Source organism: Rousettus aegyptiacus, unplaced genomic scaffold (assembly GCF_014176215.1).
Source record: "Rousettus aegyptiacus isolate mRouAeg1 unplaced genomic scaffold, mRouAeg1.p scaffold_m13_p_2, whole genome shotgun sequence".
Taxonomy (NCBI): Eukaryota; Metazoa; Chordata; class Mammalia; order Chiroptera; family Pteropodidae; genus Rousettus; species Rousettus aegyptiacus.
Window position 1 is genome coordinate 19,294,416 of NW_023416295.1, and position 21,660 is coordinate 19,316,075.

A 21,660-nucleotide genomic window follows, 5' to 3' on the forward strand; every position below is an offset into this window, starting at 1 on the left:
CATCTCATCAAATAGGCATTGTATCAACTCACATTGTCACAGGAAGAGGGATGAGTACAGTACAATAAGACATTTTGAGAAAGACCACATTTATATAACTTATTACAGTATATAGTTATAATTTTTCTATTTTATTATTAATTATTATTGTTAATCTTACTGAGCCTTATTTTAAATTAAACTTCACCATAGATATATATGTTTAGAGAAAAGCATAGTGTATATATAGGATTCGGTACTACCTGCAGTTTCAGGCATCTGGGGGTCTCAGATAAGGGAGTACCAAGGTACTAGAGAGCTTGGTTCACCTTCCATTCTCAGTAGCAGAATCTCTGTTTCTACGATAATCTGAAGCTTATATACAAACGAACCAAACAAACAAACAAATAAATAAATACTTTTCAGCTAAGATAAAGGATATATATTCTTTCAATTCTGCGAATGAACAGGAATGAAGCTAATTAATTAAAATAGTCAGGAATTCCTTTGAAGAAGTCAGTGTTTAAATACAAGACTTTATCCTGAAAAAAATTAAGTAAATTTGGCCTAAGGTATCCTTGCTCATTCCCAAGGGAATGAGTGATGAAATTCTGGTGTAGAGTTATACTTTATTAGAGATTTATCTATTTTAATTGATTCAGCTTTGGTTATAAAACTTCAATGGAATAGCTGATGCAAATGACATATTATGTTAATATATAAACCTCCCATGAGTTATCTTCAATTTCAACAAAAGGTGAAAACATAATTTGTCTGACTGTTCTGCACAAGTGAATGCAAAATAGTAAAAATGAAATGAACTATAATAGTTTGTATTATCAAGAATATTTTCTTATGCTCAATGAATCTTAAATATTCCTAGATACCCACAGGTAGGCACGGAAAAGATTTTCAGAGTAAAATTTAAATAGAATAATATTAAAGAATAGTAAAGGATAATTTACCAGTTGGAAGGAGACCTCTTTTCTTAATACTTCTTTCTTTTAGAGAGAATGTTTAGGTCGAAAATAAAGTATTTTAGAATGCATAAATCCCAAACATTGTTGGGTTTTGTGTGTGTGTGTGTGTGTGTGTGTGTGTGTATGTGTGTGTGTGAGAGAGACAAGTATGGTAATTGATAATAAATACATTGGCATTTACAAGATGATCCTTCCTGTGAATTCTGTTACTAATAACATCGAAAAATTGTGTGCAAGAAGTAGATGAAATGGAGGTAAATGAGGCACACATTTGACTAAGACTTCTTAACAGCGATCATCAAAGAATATCCTCATCAGTAGTGAATTAGCTTATTCTTCAAAAGATTTAATTTGAAACAAATAATGTAAACTAAGTAAACAGTGTACAAGCTTGTAGTTTAATTGTAAATTCTCTTTCTGATAAAGTTAGTACCAACTCTTCCTTTGACCATGTGTCTTTTACAAGTGAGGCTGTTCTGTGAAGAGAGCAAGATGGAGCTCCAAAATTCAGTCCATGGAAACTGAACATTAAACGTATGTCTGGGTCTCTATTACAAATTTTTTAGTTTTATGTATAATATTTTATATCTTGGAGTTGGTGAATTCAGGATGGTTGGACAAAACCGGTAAAAGGTTTTAAGTGTTTTCCTTACTGTCAATTATTTAAGAGTGGAGCTTATTATATTTCCTGATTTCAGTTTTATGAACATTGTAAAGAATGTGCAGGAACTTGAAATCATTGATTATACTAGTTTCTTATGGGGATTCCATGAATTTATGCATTTCAACATAGTCATTGAATATTTATGTTCTATGTAGTGAAAATATTTAGAGGAATAAACATTAAATTGCTAAAACAATATTTCTGTAATGAAAAAATTTTCTTGTTGTAAAATTTAACCTGGAAGGAATTTTAGAGATGAGAGAAGGTTTAGATAATTTACCCAAAGTTGTAAAGCTAATAGGCACAATTTGGGCCACTACTGAGAGTTTTTACGATTGTTCCACTGTGTTATATAATAAATTCAATTTTTTTCTTCTCTCTCTCTTTCCTTTCTTTTTTTCCTTCTTCCTTTCCATATCTGTGGACATTTTTACTATGTGCTATTTTGGGCATTGCTGTTACAAAGACAAAGAGACTGGTCTGGTTGTAGCTACTGATAATAAAAGTGCACATGTAATATGAGACTCCCCGAGACTGTAGTTTAGTACAATAGTACTCTGTAAGTGTTCTCTTGAAGCCACTCTGGGCAATCTGTTAAGAATGGCCATAGTGTTCAATTCAGATCTCCATCTTCAACCACATCTAGAGGCTTCTTCAACTTTCAACTTTATAAATACACTAAAGCAGAAATTATATTGAGAAAGTCCTAATCTACATTTCAAAGAAAAAGTATATGTAGTTTAGTATACAATTACCATAAATATACCTCCATAGAATAAACCATAAATGAAGTAGTTCAGATTCTTCTCATTAAAGAACTTGAACATTTTTAGGCAAAGAGATACGTTTTGTTCAAACCTAAATAAATTTATATTTTTCTAACATATTGCTCAGACTCTGTGCATCCAATTCTACAAGTAAAGGAACATCTTTTACAAAAAAAAAAAAAAAAATTGAGTGGAGTTATTAGTATCCTTTTCAAGTGTCTTAATTTTTGTCATTGTCATGCTTGTAGTGACAAATGGTTACTAGACTTAGTGTAGTGATCACATCCTAAAATTTATAAATGTCAAAGCACTATGTTGTACACCTGAAAGTGACATAATATTGTATGCCAGCTATACTTTAATTGATGGAGAAGACATGCTTTAACATACTTTTGAAATACTCTGTTGTTTTACGCCCTATCTCAATATAGCTAGGTAATGTAAAGCTTCTCTGCATCTCAGTTTTAATTCAAGAATTTTGTGAGAAGGATTGGGAAAAAAATGTTGGATCCTGAACCTGTTTTCATGTTGATTCTTCATTTGTTTTATACCCTCAGGGACAAAACAAGAAGAAAAAAAAAAAAAAAAGGAAGCTTTAAGCTCTTTTATTTGGTAGGAATGTGCATCACCGATTTGGATTTGGCTTTTATTTGAATAGGTTCTCAGTAAGTAGAAATGGAATTTCTTTTGCGAATTGGAGAGAACAAGGTGAGGAGATGAGAGGTAGAGGAACAAAAGAATAGTCACCGAATCATTGAGAACCTACTTATGAAATAGTAATTGTAACTACTTGTCCCACAAAGTTCCTGAAGAAATTAAAAAGAAATAAATGGATAAATTAAAAAGTTATTACTTTTGTTTATTCTCACTGGTGTTGTAATCTGAAAACTTAGACATCCCCTATTACTTTATTACTTTATTCAATCCAATGATCACTTTCAGCTTATGATTTGAAAATGTCCCACACATTTGGACAGCTGGCAAAAACATATCAGAACAATAAATAAAATATATCCATGACATTAATCATAACCTTTTTGGCCCCAACTAAAATCTGCATTAAAACTTATTATGTTTTTAGTATTTCCCATTGTAAAATTTTGGGGAATTGGCAAAGCGATTCTTGAAATGATGCTCCGTTTGCTTGAGCATCAAGCATTGGAAAAACGATTTTTATGAACTGTGCCCACAAACCATTCACAGTTAAAACTTGAGGGTGTTTTCATTGAAGCCTGTGCTGTACATCTGAAAAACCAATGATGCCTAAAGGAGTTTGGAATCACAAGTTTGTGAGATGAAAAAACAAAGTGAACGAATATTCAGTTTGAATATTCAGAAAGCAAGAGAAAAATAACTGCAAAATGGTTTGAAATTTTTATTACATTACTTTAGTACGTAAATAAATATGCTTATCTCTTATAGATTATGGGAATTTTAATATATAATTAATATAATTAATGAATAATTATGTAGCCTAAATATAATTTCAGTAAAAATATATTTGGTACTTTATCAGACTCTAGCTTGTCTTACATCGTTAAGGTCACTACAGAAAAAAATGTGTTAATATTCCAAATGATTAATTTTAAGTAACCTTAGCATATTATTGAAGCAAGGATATAAAATAATAAATGCTATGTGTAATGAGAACCTGCACATTTTTAACTAATGAATAAATTACTAAAATAAAATGTTCTAATTCCTTGAGAAAACGATATTATCGAATTCCAGATTATGCTAATTTGGTTTCCTCTTGACTGCTTTGATGCTGGATGACATTGATTTTATGGTTGCTATCATCTTCAGAACATATTCTGTATACATATCTTTATCTCTGTTTATCAATGAAATCTACTTTTGATCCTTTCTCAGGGTGATGTTCCTTGCTGGTTTCTTAATAAAACTTAAATGGCCATCATATAATTAAGTAAATCATGGCTCTGTAGATGTTTCTATAAACTTGTGAGGCCTTGCTCATAAATTTTCAAGATGTTGCTATTTCTTTGGTAATTCTCCATATTAGCTACCAAGTTTATAAATGATTAGAGATTGGAAGATTGAAATATTTGAGTTTTTCTCTGCATTATATCATAATTTACTGATGTATGTCAACTGGAAATCTTCAAAATTGTTCATCAATATAACTTTCTATAATATTTATGTAACACTTTCTACCTTAAGTGAAGCTGCTTATGTAGTTACTGCAGTTCCCTGTTACATGCCAAGCTTTTAGAAAGAAGAGTTTTGGTTTTATTCAGCTAGATATTCTTTCCAATAAAGCCTAGACCTGACAATTAGCACGCATTCATTAAATGCTTACTGAATGAAGAAATAAAAAGTAAATGAATGTTGAAAAAATTTAAGTTAAAATTTTGAACAGTTATCTCTAAAACACGTTCAGAGGGCACATTTAGGCATTTGTCCTCTTAGAACCTTACATGTCAGAAATTGAGAGTTGTAAATTGAATCCTCAGCACATTTAACAATGTAATAAAGATTTAATAATTATCATGTTATATATAAAGTATAATGCTAGGCACTGCACAGGAGATTGCTGTTAAACAAAAAAAGATACATAATTTACTACCTGAAGCTCATAACCTAGTGTGTGAGATGAATAAAATTATATAAAACTTGTATACTAATCCAAAAATTCCCTTTATGAGCATTCATTTACTCTATCTTTTCTACAGTAATGTGATAGAATTCAGATGAAACTGAGCAAAATGTGTTCTGAAGCCTATGATGTCCGTAGAGAAATACAGGGTATTGTTTTTTTAAGTAGAATTTCCAAATTTTTTTAACATAATATTTTAAATATATTGACTTAAAAATAAATACCTGATGGTATTTAAACACTTATAAAATAGAATATTTTCTAATATTTTTAAAACTTATTTGCCTCATGTCACTTAAAATATTTTATCTTTTCTTTCATTTTACTGTCTGAAAATAAATGTGATTTGAAAGATTTTTACTGAGATAATTTTTAAAACGTATAATAAAAGTACATTTTGCCCTTTTTCCCTTAAAAAGACTATATTTTTATTTTTATACATTAATAAAAGTAAATGTATTTACATAACAAGTTTATAGAAACATATAGATCCCAATAATTTTCTTAATTACATTATAGTTTCTGTGAAAGGAATTACTTTTTCAAGTTTCATGTCACCAGAATTACTAAGAATCTCAAATTCTGATATTTTCATTTCCTCTAGTTATAGTATTGACTTTATTTTCTGCTTTGAATTACCTTATTACTTAAAAAACACATATCTATGGCAGTTTGTTTGTTTGTTTGTTTGTTTTGCTGTCTTACTTGCACTAGAGTCTGAAGTAAAATAGAAAAGTAGAGCTGTTACTTAGGGAAAAGTCTTTTAACACCAGAGCTATCCAAATGTGATTATTTCAGACACATTTTTGCAGATGGCATATTTATATCTTTATGGTAATTTAAAAAAAAAGCTAGTAGCAATAAAGATTATAGTGATTATATCTGCGAGTTTTTGCAATTGTTTTCAATGATTTAAACTATTATTTTCAATATTTAAATAATTTAAATACTATTTTATTTCTATTTTAAATATGATATTTACTTTTTGTTACTATTATACTAGGAGTGGTGGCATCTCTTCTAACTTCTGTGGTAGATTTTGGGAGTAAAATACTGAAGATATTGGTTTAATGTCAGAAAATATAACAATTTCTCAACAGAATCCTGATGCGTAAAATGTTTTTATTGTACCTATGATTGTTTCCCCTTTCATGGCATTTCAGTATTGATAAATTATTTTGTCGTAACGCAGGAACAATTAATTATCAAAATTAGGTAATAAGCCATGGCCTCGTGTTTATGCAGTTTGGGCACTGTCTATACTGTGGGACATAGTGGAGGAATTGTCTTTTAAAGAAAGGTAAGATGGAGATAGTGATAATTGAATTTGACATTTTATGTAAAAGCATTGAGCACAGTACCTGCTACATAATAGGTGTTCATAAAAGTAACCAGTTATAAGAGAGGAAGTAATGGTAGTAAGGGTAATATAATAATCATAGTTGTAGTGCTGTGAATAAAAGCAGCAGTAAAAAACATCCTTCTGCAGCAACTTAATCTCCATGACTTGATTTGTTTTATCTTTTTATACATTAACACTTTCTACAAGGGAAAGTGTTCATACAAACATACACTTTCTACTGTGTCACCTAAATAGAACTTAGCATCAATTTTTATTTTATAAGTTTTATATTTATGTGTCAGCTAGTATATATTGCATCAGATATTAGGAGTGGGGCCCGCTTAAGGAAATTAATATAGGATTAAAAGGGAAAGTTTTAGGAAAGAGAGGTGAAATGTTTTTCAGTGCTATAATTCAAGAGTGAAATCAAATGTCACCTTTGTCATAATTTTATTAATATCAGTTCCTTCCTAAGATTCTTTTAGTTCATAAACTTAAAGCCTTGGCACATTTTATAGTTTAACAATTCTGAAAAAAAATCTATTGAAATTTAGTGAATTGTTAAGTTACGCATTGAAGGTTAAATGTGATATTTAAGTTGAAGGGCTTTATAAATTGTAATGTGCATATAAAACACTAGTGCTGTGATGATGATAAAGATGATGAAGATAGTTATTGGAATGAGAATGAGTCAGTGCCCACATTCATGCTCTAGGACATGAAAAAGCTATGGATGTCTCTGATTCTAATGAGCACATCATGAAACTAGCAGCCACCCTTGAGACATAATCCAGTGTTGTCAACCTCTGCTGAAGCCGAGTGTGATTAATAAATCTGTCCCCAAGAGGAAGGTAGTGAAGTTGATTCAGGAGAAGGAAACATCATATATCTTTGTTGGTTGGCATAAAGTGAATGCAGTAAATGAGAATGACTAAAAAGGTGATTATAAGCATTTGTAAAAAGTTAGGAGGAGACCATTCATTTTTTTTTCATTTGTTCCTACCAAGGAGACATTGTTGTATTTTTATATTTAAACTAGTTCAATGCTGAGTGTAGCTTGGAGACTGTAAAATATACTTTTTTCTAGTAAAAGAAACCATCTCAGAGAGAAAGGAGGATTATGCCAATTAAGGACATGGCTGACTTTGTTTATTGTTTATAAATATAACATCTTAGTCTTAATGTCCTTGAGTTGCATTAGGCAAGCTTTTTAACAATGAATGAAAAGAAAAATCAATGTAGAAAGCTTTGCTATTTCAAAATTAGGTTACGAAGTGAAAAAAGAATAGAGAAAGAGTACTTATTTTTTGTGTAATTTATGTATGCGAATAGATATTGATTTATCCATCCAACCACCATCCTTACAGCCATCGCTATCAGCCATCTCTATCATATCTATTTTTCTACTTGCTTATGTTTTCGGATATGTATATAATAAATTTAGTTTGAGAAAATGGATATTAATATAAGATATTAACTAACTAATTTAATTTTTAAGTTTATCATGGTAACATTTGTTAATATAATTCTATAATTTTCAGGTGCACATTATCATTTGACATCTGTATATTCTATTGTGTATTTACCACCCACAGACAAGTTTCCTTCAGCTACCATATATTGGATCCCCTTTACTTGCTTCTCCCTCCCTCTACCCCCTATATTTGACCCCCTTTACCCCACCTACTTCCCCGCTCCTCCTCCACCCAACTAGTAACCAGTACTCTATAGTCATAAGAATATTAATTTAAACTTTCATTTTATATATATGTATGTATATATTTATGGATTCTGTTAACAGTCCTCTAGAGGACAGTTAGTTTTCACTACTTCTAGAAAAGCCCCAAGAAAACTCGACAAGCAATGAAATTAAACAGTTGCCCTAAATAGCAGAGTTTCTCAACCTAGGTACTCTTGATATTTTGAACCTGAAAATTCTTTATTAAGGGCAAGCAAGGGCTGTCTTGTACATGTATGGTATTTACTAGCATCCCAGATCTCTACCCACAAGATGCCAGATCTCTCAAAATGTGACACTCTAAATGTCTCCGGATATTGCCAAATGTTCCCTGGGGACCAAAAGACCCCACCAGTTGAGAACTACTGTTTTATATCTATGTAAAGAATAATATAAACTGACACACATAAATATATATGAAATTATAGCTAAAAACATAGTTTATTTTTAGGTTAAAACATATTAAATGCACTGAAAAATATCAGACACATATACATCCTATCCAGATTTAACAGACAGAGAGATAATATAATTTAAAATAATTTGCAAGGAAGAAAATGTCAGTTTAGCTTCAGATAACCAAAAGTTCATATATTATTTTGGAAAATTCTTCCCACAAAATTGTTCTTTATCCCAGTTAATGACATTCCCATTTCCCAAGCTAAAAACTAGTAATTTCATGTTTTTTGTCCTTCCTTAATTCCTCTATCCAGTAAGTCACAAAAATATTCATTATTTCATCTTAGACAGATGGCTTGAATCTCAGTCTTGACTATTTATTCACTGCCTTCATCATTTCTTACCTGGCAAAATTTTCCTAACTCTTCTCTCTACCAACTTCTTATCACCCTACTTCATTTTTACACTCCAACCAGACATATAATTTTACGAAATAAACCACAGCTTACTTTCTCTGTTTACAGCTCCATTAAATCTCCACTGCATGCAAGATAAAACAAAAAAATCTGAGTTTCTACATTACCTTTTTCCAGTTAGGTCTGCTGTCCCCATGGTCTCATTTTATTGGGGGCATTTAGACCTGTGAACACGCCAAGCTCTTGAGAAAGTTGGCCATTAGACATGTTATCTTCTCTGCCTAGATTGCATAAATGTACTTACTAACATATTCAGTTTCTGAGTGTCAATAGAGAGGATCAGATAGAAAGGAATACCATGCAATCTGAAATTGATTCTTAAATTTCAGATATTGAATGGTAAGATAGGGAGAAGAGAAGCCTTTATGTTCTTCCTTATATTTTTTTCCACCTGATTACTTCTTTTTATAATCTTTATATTGTGAATATAACACAAATACTGAGAAGTTCCCAAAACAAACAACATAGCTTAAGGACTTTTTAAATGCATACATTTTTATGCATTTAACATTTGCATTCTACATTTCTTGAATCTACATCAAGAAATAGCACTTTGCTGGTCACCCCTGAAACTCAACATTTTTCTGTAGAAGCCTGAGTCTTGTTGATTGCTTACTCACAATAAAGTTCATCAAACTGCCAGTTAGATCCAGAGACTTTATCATATTCACGTTTAATCTCATTTGTGAAATTAAAGGTGATGCTGTGTCCAGCCAGGCATACACAGTGGCTGGTTGTTGTCGAGAACTGTCAAGAGGTCTGAGACTTCAGCTGTTTTGCAAGCTGATCACTCAGCCTGGCACTCATGTTGGCAGAACACATGAGACTGTATGGCACAGCAGTCAGCATGAGCTTCATGTTTACATTGTTTGACCTTGTCATGGGGGTGATTGGGAAGTGAGCACAGGTGGATACTGTACACAAAATGGATTCGTGTCACAGCTGAAAAACTCTGAGATTAGAAAATCTCAGTCTTCTAAAGATGGCTGCTAGCAGTTTCTCTCTGTCTTAGAGGGAGAAACTATTGTTATACTCTAATGTTGTTTGCTATACACATATCCTTGAAAACACAGTCCAGAACAAAAGCTGTTATAAACCATGCAGAAACACAGTGCAGAATTGTCTCCCATCAGTTTTCTCTATTATTGTGATATCATTTGTAATATTCAGTCTTTGCTGATGAATACCTAGAACGCTTAATTTATGAGGAATTTCAGAAGGCTACTGCTCTGATTTTTAAAATAAATTTTATTTTTTAGAAAAGTTTTAGGTTAATGAGAAAATTGTGAAGAAGTTGCAGAGAGTTCCTGTATAGTTCACACTCAGTTTCCTTTATCATGAATATCTTAAGATTTTAAAATTTCTTATAATTAATAAACCAATATTGATCAATACTTAACTATTTATTAGTTGAAATAATTTATAAAGACATGCAGTATTTAATTTATTTGGTTAGCCAATGTTATAGCTCATATAGAAAAAAAGGATAAATGCTTTTTTTCTTTTATTTACTGGTTATTAAGAAAATGAGTTGGTTTTATATTATTGTCTAAAAGTGACTAATTAATTTCATTAATATTATGAACTCATAGATATAAAGACATTTTGTGGGATTCAATAATTTGTGATTATTACTATTTTTGAAATTCAAATGATCTCATTATTGGCCAGAAAGGGTCTTTTCCAATTAGCTTTTGAGCTTTTTTGACATGACCACAGCAATTTGTGATAGTATTCTTGCTATCTGATATAACGAGATGTTTCAGGTTCATCTTGTACATTTCTTTCTCCACACATGGAATCCAAAATTTCTTCAACTAAATGTGGATTTCAAAGTGAATCTCAAGAAAGCATGTTTTAAAACCACGAGCTAGATGCTAGGTCCCTGGGGATTTAGTAACGCAAAGCAAAACATAACTTCTAAGGCACTATAAATATAGCTTGTTGAATGAACAAAATCAAAATAGGCAAAAAAGTCATGCCATTTAAAAAATATTTTGAAATCAGTATATACCTTGTAAGTAATATATACATCATCTTATAAGACACCATGTGATTTCCTCACTGTAAAATTCCAGTAAAGGGATAAAAGGTTGGGAAATGTTTGTGGGTGAAGTTGTTAATTTGAGGCTACTGAAAACACAGAGAGAGGGAAAGAGAAACATAGACAGATAGACAGAAGGAGACACAAGTGCATATCTTAGTAAGAAATCATGTCAAAAGAAGAATGCAAATTATTTCTCAAAAATGGAGGTGGGCAATGTGTGACAGAATGTGGAGTAACTTTATAGAAGATGAAGAGATGTTTAATGCATAGAATTTTAAAATGTGAACTTATGCTTAAGGAAACAAAGATATAAGAATTAGCTTTCAAGTCACTGTATATTTTTCTTGCCTGAGCTTTTTCTCTTAGTTCTTGTCTTTAGACTAAGATTGGAAGTGACATTGGGGACCATGTCTGTTTTGTCTACTACTGTATCTCCAGCACTGAGGACAGTGCTTCTTACATGTTAGGCGGACAATAAACATTTGTGTAATAAGTAATTTAATGGATGGAAAGGAGGTTGGATGGATGGACGGATGGATGGATGGATGGGTGGGTGTGTAGATGGGTGAGTGGTTGGATGGGTGAATGAGTGAGTGGGTGAGTGCATGAATAAATGGGTGGATGGATGGATTGATAGATGGACTGAGAGGTGGAAAACACAGAGACTTAAGGAATTTTTGAGCAATGGAACTCAAGTGAATGTTTATTAAATACCTAGTATGTGCCCATTGCTTGTAGATATTGTTTCTAGTTTCTAAATTAAAAAAAAAACATAGCAATGTTTCATTTTCTTTTTCAAAAATTTGATTATGAAAGCATAGGTTCAGCCAAGTACTATGACATAGGTCATACAGTTAAGAAGTAGCTCTCTGTAAATTCAAATAACTTGCTATTTCCACCTCCATTCTTGGTGGTCCTGGAATTGGTACTCAATTCTTTTACATTAGGATTGTTTTGTCATATTTACATAGTTGTGTACAGAATCTCATTTGATTCTGCATATCCATTCGAAAAGGTTTCTAGATTCTTGGCACCTATAAGAATATTATTTTGAACTTTTTTTGTTCAATATATTTAGAATTTAGAAATATCAGAATCATGTTACAGTCACTTCTGACAGATATTCTGGTTTAGCTAATATTCCCTCATAAAGAAAACTTAGAAAGAGTTTGTTATTATTAAGTCACAATTTTGGACCATATATAAATAGATATTCCTTTCAACAGGGAACAATTCTCAGGGAACAATTTTTGAAATAAATATCTGAGATTTTGAACTCTGGAATAAAACAGATTTTTAAAAATATATATTTCCCCCATTTTTTTTATCTTTGTGATTTGGGGCAAATTACTTAATTTTAGTTACTTTATAAAGTAGAGAAAAATCAAAGAGTTGATGTGTTCAGAAAATGTTATGACATAAAAATGCTTTATATACAGAAACAAATAATTATAAGTTAATATAATTATCAGGAATGGTAAACAGACACTTAGAAATTCGTGTCTTATAGAAAGGTACTTAAATATGAAAAGCATTTATTATCTAGTCTCCAAACCCCTGATCTCAATTTATGTTATGTCTGTAGTGCTAACTGTACCCACACATGTCTATAGAATATCTGCTGTTTTCATTTGCCTTGAATATTAAGCAATCATAAGTTATGTAAGATCCTATTGTCACTGGAAGAGATCACTCAAGCAAGTATTTATCCTTTAGAAATTAATTAAGCCTGTTTTTCTGTTTTTTGTTTTGTTTTTTTGTTTGTTTGTTTGTTTGTTACAGACAAATATTTTCACAGACATTAACACGTATCTTGGCAGTCTTGTCAAATCCAATCCTGATACTTTGGCTCTACTTTTTCTGAAATTGCTCACCCTTTTCATTTAAAAATAACAACAGACTAGTTGCAAAGGCAGTCACCTCTAACTTCTGAATCCTCAAAGGCCCTTTCTCATATGCTTTTCAAAAGAAGCAGCTGTTGTCATACATCATTTCATGAAGGCCCATTTCCCTCCTTCAAATTTTGAGAGTGGAAAGATCACATTTATAAAAGACCTCAGACATGAAACTGTCATTCTCAATTGTAGATTGAAATGATATCAAGCAGTTTTCTCATCTAAACTTTGGTGATACACAGTTATTGCTTTAGAAAGAGAAAAACATGGTTTTTATATATGCTAGGCAACAGAGGCAGCATATCACACAAGAATAAAGATTCTAGATTCAGGAAAAAAAAACCAAAACAATAAAAACTAACACTGACAGCCTATTATATAAGTCAGGCCTTTTCTTAAGCAATTTATAGAGATTTACTTCTAAAAATTACCCTGGGAATTTGAGAACCTAATATTTCCATTTTATATATGAAGAAACCGAGGCACAGAAGAATCAATCATTAACCCGATATAATGCTGCTAAATGCTAGAATGTGAACTTGGGCAACGTGTAAGTTTGGACCAGTTAGTTAGGACTGCCATAACAAAGTACCACGGACTGAGTGGCTTAAACAGAAATTAATTTTTTAACAATTCTGGAGGCTAGGAGTTTGTGATTAAGGTGTCAGCAGAGCTGATTTCTTCTGAAACCTTTCTCATTGGCTTGTAGATAACTATCTTTTTCTAAGTCTCTTCCATTGTCTTCCGTGTGTGTGTGTGTGTGTGTGTGTGTGTGTGTGTGTGTGTACTAATTTCATTGTTTTTTAAGGACATCAGTCATATTGGATTAGGGCCACCCTAATTAACCTCATTTTAATTTAATTACCTTTTTAAAGACCTAATACAAATATAGTTACATTCTAGGGTACTGGGAGTTAGGATTTCAACATATAAATTCTGAAGGGTCATAATTCAACCTATAATAGGCAGACTGACGAGTCCACACCCTTATACACTATATAGCTCCAATTACTTAATTAATCAATTTCAACATCAAATGTATACTTGCTTGTATGTCATTTGCCATTCCTAAACTATGTAAACTCTTTGCAAATATTTGCATAATTGCACTACCAATAATATGATGATGAAATTGGTCACTTTTTAAAGACCTTCACATTTAGCAGGAATTTATCCTATTTTTCAGAAGAGAAATTAAGTTTAAATAAATTATACAGGTCAATAAGTAAAGGAGACAAGAGTCTAAGACCATTCAGACTACAGCACCTAAATTTAATCATTGGGCTGTATTTCTCTCACTAGTTTGATTGTGGAGAAAAACACTCATCATAAGTACAATGTAAATCAAAATTATAATGCTTTGATTCATGTGTGGCCTCAGTGATATGAAAGCTCTGACAGCTAATCATTTCTTTTTTATTTAAGTTCTATCTATAGTAAATCAAAGTTTAATTCAAAGGTCTCCAAATATTCTTACTATCTTGCTATGTAGTGTGTATAATTTCAGTTAAAATTTAGTTCTCCAAATCACTGGAGCTTAATGAGTATATCCTTTGGGGGAAAAAAATAAGTTCAATACTATATTTTAAATAGTTAGAGAAGACTGTTAAATCGTCAATTTGGAATTCAGATTTAAAATGTAACCTTCCTTGCATAAACACATGGAAAAATTTTATATGTTTAAATTAGAGATGATGGAATTTTTTACAGTACAGATTAATTTTGAAATATAGACACATGAAATTGAGATTCGTATGTGATTATGTAAATAGATCTACAGAAGCTCCCAACTTAATTTATGTAATATAATTCTAACAAATCTATGATACAGGGATGTAGCTGAGATAAGATCAGGAGATGAAGGACCATTTGGGAATGTAGACTGGAGGGGGACTATTAAGAACTTTCTGGCCAGCTAAGAAAGATATAGGGGACAAAGAAACAGATAATTACTTTAAGAGAGAGGAGTTAAGTAGCCCTCTTTTCAGTGGAACTAAGGTGATCATCTCTAAGAAGCCAAGAGTTAAGAGCTGGCTAAGAGGCTGGTGATGAATGAATGGCCTTAGAACATGGGATTGTAACAGCACTAGCATCTGAGAGACTGGCTCGAAGTGGCTGAGAGTTAGCAGTTTTGCAGGGAAGAATTGGATCTAATTCTCTGCCCATACAGTGTTATTTCATGCTGTGTGAAACGAGCATGGATTCAACCCTCCCGCAGTCGGGTACATGACATTTCACATTACTCTATTTTTCCAAATCTAATTAGAATAGACTTTGAGTCCCTCCTTGCTAGGGTGGTATAATCATTGGAATTCTAGGGGAAATTGAAAAACTGAAAAAAAAAAAAAAACATTCCAAAGCCAAATTCACCATCACATTTGTAGGTTTCACATGTGAATGTGGTAGACAGTCACTTTCTTTCTCTACATGCAGCAAGAATAGGTAATGTTTACTATATGCTTACTTTTTTTTCTGGTAAATATCTTAATAGTATGTCATCATTAAGAATGTTCTCTGCTTTAGAAATTCCTAGACTTTTTGTAAGGGACAGGAACAGAAATTAATTGCCTAGGGAAACTTAATGGAAAATCTCTGTGATAGAGAGGTTACAATTTGCTATAACATTAGTCACTGTCAGAGAGCACGTATATTCTACAGTCATTGCCAACATAGGGAGTTTTCTTTCCCCATGTACCCCCATAGTTCTTCACTCCTTCCTCTAGTCTATGATACTACAGATTTATTAATTTCAGGTCCACAGATCATAAATAATCACTATTATATTTCTGAATGTCTTGACTGATGAAATATATTAGTATTATTTGTGGACGATATCTAATCGACTATGAGTACATTAGACTAAGACACTGAAGTAGAAGCTAAGAATTCAGAACTAGTTTGACTTGCCAAAGAAGGTTTTAACACTACAGAGGCATATTTTCAACTGATACTTATATTAAAGTAAATTAACCAATGAACATGTATTTGATGCATAATTTGAGTAGGAAAAAATCTAGGAAACAGAGGTTTACATATTTAGTCAAGAATGAATGTATAAGTGCTTTTAATGTGCATAAAATTCTTCCTAAACATGGAATTAAATTTACAGGAATCATGAGTTACTGCAATCACATAAATCTTAAGTAGACAAAGGGACTATATACTACTCTCACTAAGGACCAAATTATGGAAAATCAACTAAAATAAATGAATAATGAGATTGTGTCAAATACAAGGAAATTAATAGTTATTGTGAATTGTGAAATGAAATAGAAATTTTAAAATAATAGACTGATTTTTTTCTGGAATGATCTGGAGGTAAATGGAAAACCCAGTGAAGCAATGCAATCTTTTAAAATTTGAATGGCACCCATTGAAAATCCTGGGAAGTTTATAACTGCAGATTTTACATTTTGTCCTTAAAATATTGTATGGGAGAAAAGGTTATAGATGTTTGTTCTCTAATGCAAACCATGTCTTTTTTTCTAGGTTTATTATTAATATGGTATGAGAAGTCAGATTTCTTTTGTTTTTTCATTTCTTTTGACTTTCATCATCAAACACCATGAACAGAACAAATTGTCCCTTATGTTAGAAAATTTTCTAAGAATTTTAAACCTTTAATGATGTTCACCTGTGTTCACTCCTTGACCAAAGCAACTACAAAAGCTGTACATTGACAATGAAAATGAATGAGTTTTAGTCAGCAGAAGCTTACTAAAGGAGAGAGGCATCATTAGGTGGTTACTCACTCTTTGGCTAACAAAATAGGCAGTTTTCTGGACTAAAACTTACTAACCCAGATTCATGCCCTTTCTGGGGCATTCTGATGATTTCTACTTACCACTGTAGTCTTTGAGTGCAAGTCATGATGTGTTGTTCAGTGTTTTTTATTAGCAGAAAGTTTACGAAATCATTTTCCATGAAAAATAATATCTCAAAAGGCCTTAAGCAGAGCTTTTTAGTTTTCAATTCCTCTGCATTCAACAGCCATTATTGAACATCTGTTCAGTGCCAGAGTCTGTACTAAGGGCTATAACATACATAGAAAATGTATAAGGAACCAATTCCTTAATTTAGGACTAAATTGCAACTTGAAGAGGCAAGATATAAACATTCCAAAGTTACATAATAAAAAAATTAAAAGCAACAGTTCTTATATAATATGTTATAATTATTTTGGATTTCAAATCAGATTCCCCACAGACAATTTATCTTGGCTATTACCAATATAATATTTGTAATAGCTAGTATCTGTTGAACACTTATTGTTATATTATATCTTCTAATTTATTATAATAAGAATATATCTTCTTTTATTATATCTTCTAATCTTACAAAACCTTTATAGTAGAAATACTGCTTTTTTAAAAACTGCAGAAACTGAGGCTTAATGAGAATAAACGATTTGACCAAATCACAAAGCTAGTAAGTCGGCTAGGTTTTGTCCAGATTTACCTGGCAGTTGAGCTCGCATTTCTTACAATAATATTTTCCTTAGATAAGGCTGTGTGTTTAATTTTTTTTTTTTCATAACAAGTTCTGAGATAGTGAAAAAATGCTGGCTACTAAGATTCTTTCTGATACCTGAAAAGAGAGGAACAATGGATAACTGACATGATTGTGTGATCTTATCAGACATTGTAAAAGTTAATTAACACTTTTAGCTATCTCTTGACTTTTACCAGAATTGCTTAGTGATCTGCCAATATTAACTTATAACCATGCTAGTGACTCTCAGCATTAAGCTGAAAGTAATCCTGCTGTTATTAAGCTGTTTCTTGTGATGTTATTTGCAGTCTACACATTGTTATCTGTAGTGAAGTTTCCTATTGATATATTTCAAGACATTTGTTCACAGGTTTCAAGAGTACCTGAAAGAATGTGACTATGAATACTAAAAACCAGAAAACTTAGGAGATTGAAATCGAGGTAGTTTGTTGTTTATAAATATAAGAATTTTATATTTATCTCCTATAATTCTTTAAAAAGTCTTTGGTTTCATGAGTACCTCTAGACAAGAAAGGTTAGAGAAACAAATCTTGGTTTGAGAGATTTGCTATCATCTTATTCCCTGCCCCCTATCATTTACATCCTTGTCTGAGTATGAGAAAGTGAATATAGGATAAGGTGAATAGGATCTTTATCGTTATTATCATCAAATAATTCACTACAGGTGAATTATATATCACCCACTTATGGGTAGCTTTGTTCAAAGTAAGTTGAACATATGCATCCTCAGAATTAATATATAGCGATGTCCAGAGTTCACATAGCAAAAACATTTTTTTGTTGTTTAAGTCAGATACACTGCTTGCAAGACCAGAGAATAACAAGAAGAATGGATAAAAAGGGAGGCTTATTTTAGACACCAGAATCTCAGTTATAACAGACAATCCCTCTAGGACCTGAATCTCAGAGAGGGACTAGCTGTTGCTTTAACCTGACCTTTTATGAAGACAACAAAAGTGTTTCTAAGAATAATTCAATGATATTCTAGAACAGTGGTCCCTAACCTTTTTGGCTTCAGGGACCAGTGCTCCTATGAGAATCTAATGCCTGATGATCTGAGGAGGCCCTGATGCTGGTGCTGGTGAGTCGCTGCAAATACAGATGAAGCTTTGCTGGCTAGCTCACAATTCACTTCCTACTGTGCAGCCAGGAGAAACAGGCCTCCTCCATTACCTTCCTAGGTGTGTGTGTGGGGAGGCGGGGGCAGGGGGTTACAGACCCCTGCTTTAGAATGAGAAGTACATAAATTTTACAATGCCATTAATTTAAATGTAAATACATTAAATAACATGTGAAAGCAAAGGTGTTCTTTGTAATGGTTTACTTTATTTTGTGACTAAAGGCACTTGGAATTTCCTCTTCTGTTTTTATTTCATCCTTCTCTAAGTGTTCAGCATTGTTCTTGCCCCATACCTATAACATTTCTTTTGCTAGAGCCCTTATCATTAGCCTCTGCTAATGTGTGGTCCAGAAGCCATATCAACTGGTACATCTTTATCAAGTCATAGCTAGAAAGAGTCCATCCCTCTAACAAATACTGCAGAACTGATACTGGCATTGATTTTTTGCTCATAAGGCACTTTTACCTGAGTGTGCTTTACCTGTGTTTTCTCTGATAACCCCAATTGCTGGATTCCTTTATCTTGGTATAGGCCAATGATTTTGTAGAACTGTTGATAATAATCGTGTTTTAAGTGGAATTCAAACTAACGGTGAACCCATTAGAAAGAATGATGGATATATGACATGTTTTAGAAAAAGGATTGATAATACATCCTCCATCCCCAACATATCTTAGTGCCAGCTAGAGCTAATCTAGAGCACTTGATAATTATTGTATATAAGTTAAAGGATAAATTATTTCTATAATGAATGAAATAATTTTACTCTTTAAACCAAATGTCATTAGAAAGTGTTTCTGATGTCTCTTTTAAGAATTCAAAGGGATAACAGTTCAACCATTGGAGCAATGGTAGAAGGGGAGCTTGTAGGGCTCTAAGACTAGACTGTTCTAGGTAGGTACAGTTTCAAACTAACTGTTGTGTACAAACAATGCATGCCGCTACTAACTTTTGGCCCCTCTTTTCTATTCCCTGTCACTCATCTCTTCAATTTCAAATGCTCAGTGTCTCAGAAATGCTCTGAGTGACTCAAAATTTCCAATCTGAAACCAGACATGAATAGTTTCATATGTCCCTGACTCTTCATCTCCACCTTTGCCCATCAGGATCCTACTTCTCTAGGTGTTTAGGGGCAGCTTGTTCATCCTTAAGAGTTGTGGAACCTGAGCATAAATGGAGGTCTACATATCTTATGTCTTATCATTTATTATAATAAATCAGATATTATTAAATATGTTTTATCCTCCAGCATTGACAGATATGTCTTTATTAAACAACCTGGAAGACCAGGTAAAATATTAGAATTTTTGGACTTCTCAGGATTATTGTGCCATGGAGAGAGAACTCCAGCATTTAGCCCCTCCTCTGTCCTATGTTATGAGAGACCTTGAACACAAATGAATGGACACACCCACACATCTAAGGTCCATATACTCTCCCTTCAAGCAAGCACCTGGATCTCCCATCCTTCCTAGGTACATGGACATTGGTTGCAGTCTGTTGCCTGGCAGAAAGATGCTAGCATCACAGGCCCTGGAGGGCTAGGGGCTATTTGGAAATGGAATTCGGGAATCACAGGAGTTTGGAGCATGGTCAAGAAAAGAAGAGTGCGGGCTCCAGATGGGCAATTCTAACCCTGTAGACTTTGCTTAGTGGTGAAAGTGTGGTCAGGAAAGAGCCATAGTTCTCAAAAAAATATTTGTTGGTTTCTTACTGTGTACCAGCACTGTTCCAGTCAAGTGGGACACATGAATGAACAAATCAAAGTGCTTGCCCTTGTAGAGCTTATATGCTGGAAAAAAAGAGAGATAGACTGTAAATAATAAATGCAATAAATACATAAACTATATAGTATACTAGGAGCTAAGAAATAATGAAGAAACAAGAATCAGAGAAGAGAAAGGTGGAAGGGTTACAGTATTAAATAGGTCAGTCAGGGTTGGCCTCAACTGGGAAGTTGAGATGTGTGCAAAACCTTGAAGAGAGTGAAGAAATTGGCCAAGAAGATAACGAGAGAGAGAGAAATGCAAACCTTTAAGAGTATAGTGAGCACCTTGAGATAAGACCACACTTGGTATGTTAGAAGAACAACAAAGAGACCAGCAAAACTGAAATAGAATGAACAAGGTGCAGAGTTCAGAAGAAAAAAATAGAAAAAGCAAACAAATAAACAATCAAAAAAAAAAATGGCTAGATCATATAGTGCAGCATAGCATTATCTATTAGAAACATAATGATAGCTATAAAAATGTAATTTAAAATTTTGTAGCCATAATAAAAAGGTAAAAAGAAACAGTAAAATTAACTTTATTAATCGATTTTGTACAACTCAATTTATCTAAAATGTTGTCATTTCAACATGTAGTCTTTAAAATCCAGAGTGTATTTTATATTTATAATGCATCTCTCACTTTATACTAGCTACAGTTCAAGTGCTTGATAGCTACCTATAGCTAGTGCTTATTGCACTGGACAGAACAGTTAGAGGTTTGAATTCATTATTGGAAAACTTTATTACTCCGAGTGACTTGGAAGATATTTCAGGGTTTTAAGAATGTTAAGTGTCATGATTTGATCTACATTTTAAAGAAGAGGAGTAGCCTTAACTGAGACTACATTATAAGAGATCCAGAGTAGAAACAGGGAGATTTATTGCAGTAATCTTTATGAGGGATGATGGTGGCTCAGGTGATAGCAGTGGCTGACAGAAGTAGTTGAATTCCTGATCATTTAGGATGGTTTTCTTTTGATATGCGAGAGGATAGTCAAGAATAGCCTCAGGACTTTGGCCTGACTAACAGGAAGGAAGGATCAACCTCAATTAAGATGAAAAGGGCTGCCTGAAAGATGGTGGAAGGAAGATAGCTGGTCAGTTTAGGATAGGTGTGTCTGAGAAGTCTATTAGCCATTCAAGTGAAGATGTAGAATAGGGAGCAGCTGGGCATGAGTCTGGAATTCAGGGAAGAAGAGTTTGGAGGTAAACGTTTAGAAATCATCAGTCTTGAAGTTGGATAATATCAGCAAGGGAGTAAGAGTGGATAGAAAAGAAAATACCAAGGATGACGCACCAAGACATCTGCAATTAAGACGTCTAAAATAACGTGACGTTTATGTTAAAATGAT

At 32.6% G+C, this 21,660-nt stretch overlaps 1 protein-coding gene across 6 annotated transcripts in view; it reads left to right on the plus strand.

Moving 5' to 3' along the window:
• The window catches only part of ERBB4 (erb-b2 receptor tyrosine kinase 4), a 944,884-nt gene that overhangs the window by 480,523 nt on the left and 442,701 nt on the right, over positions 1–21,660 (plus strand). The window lies entirely within an intron of this gene.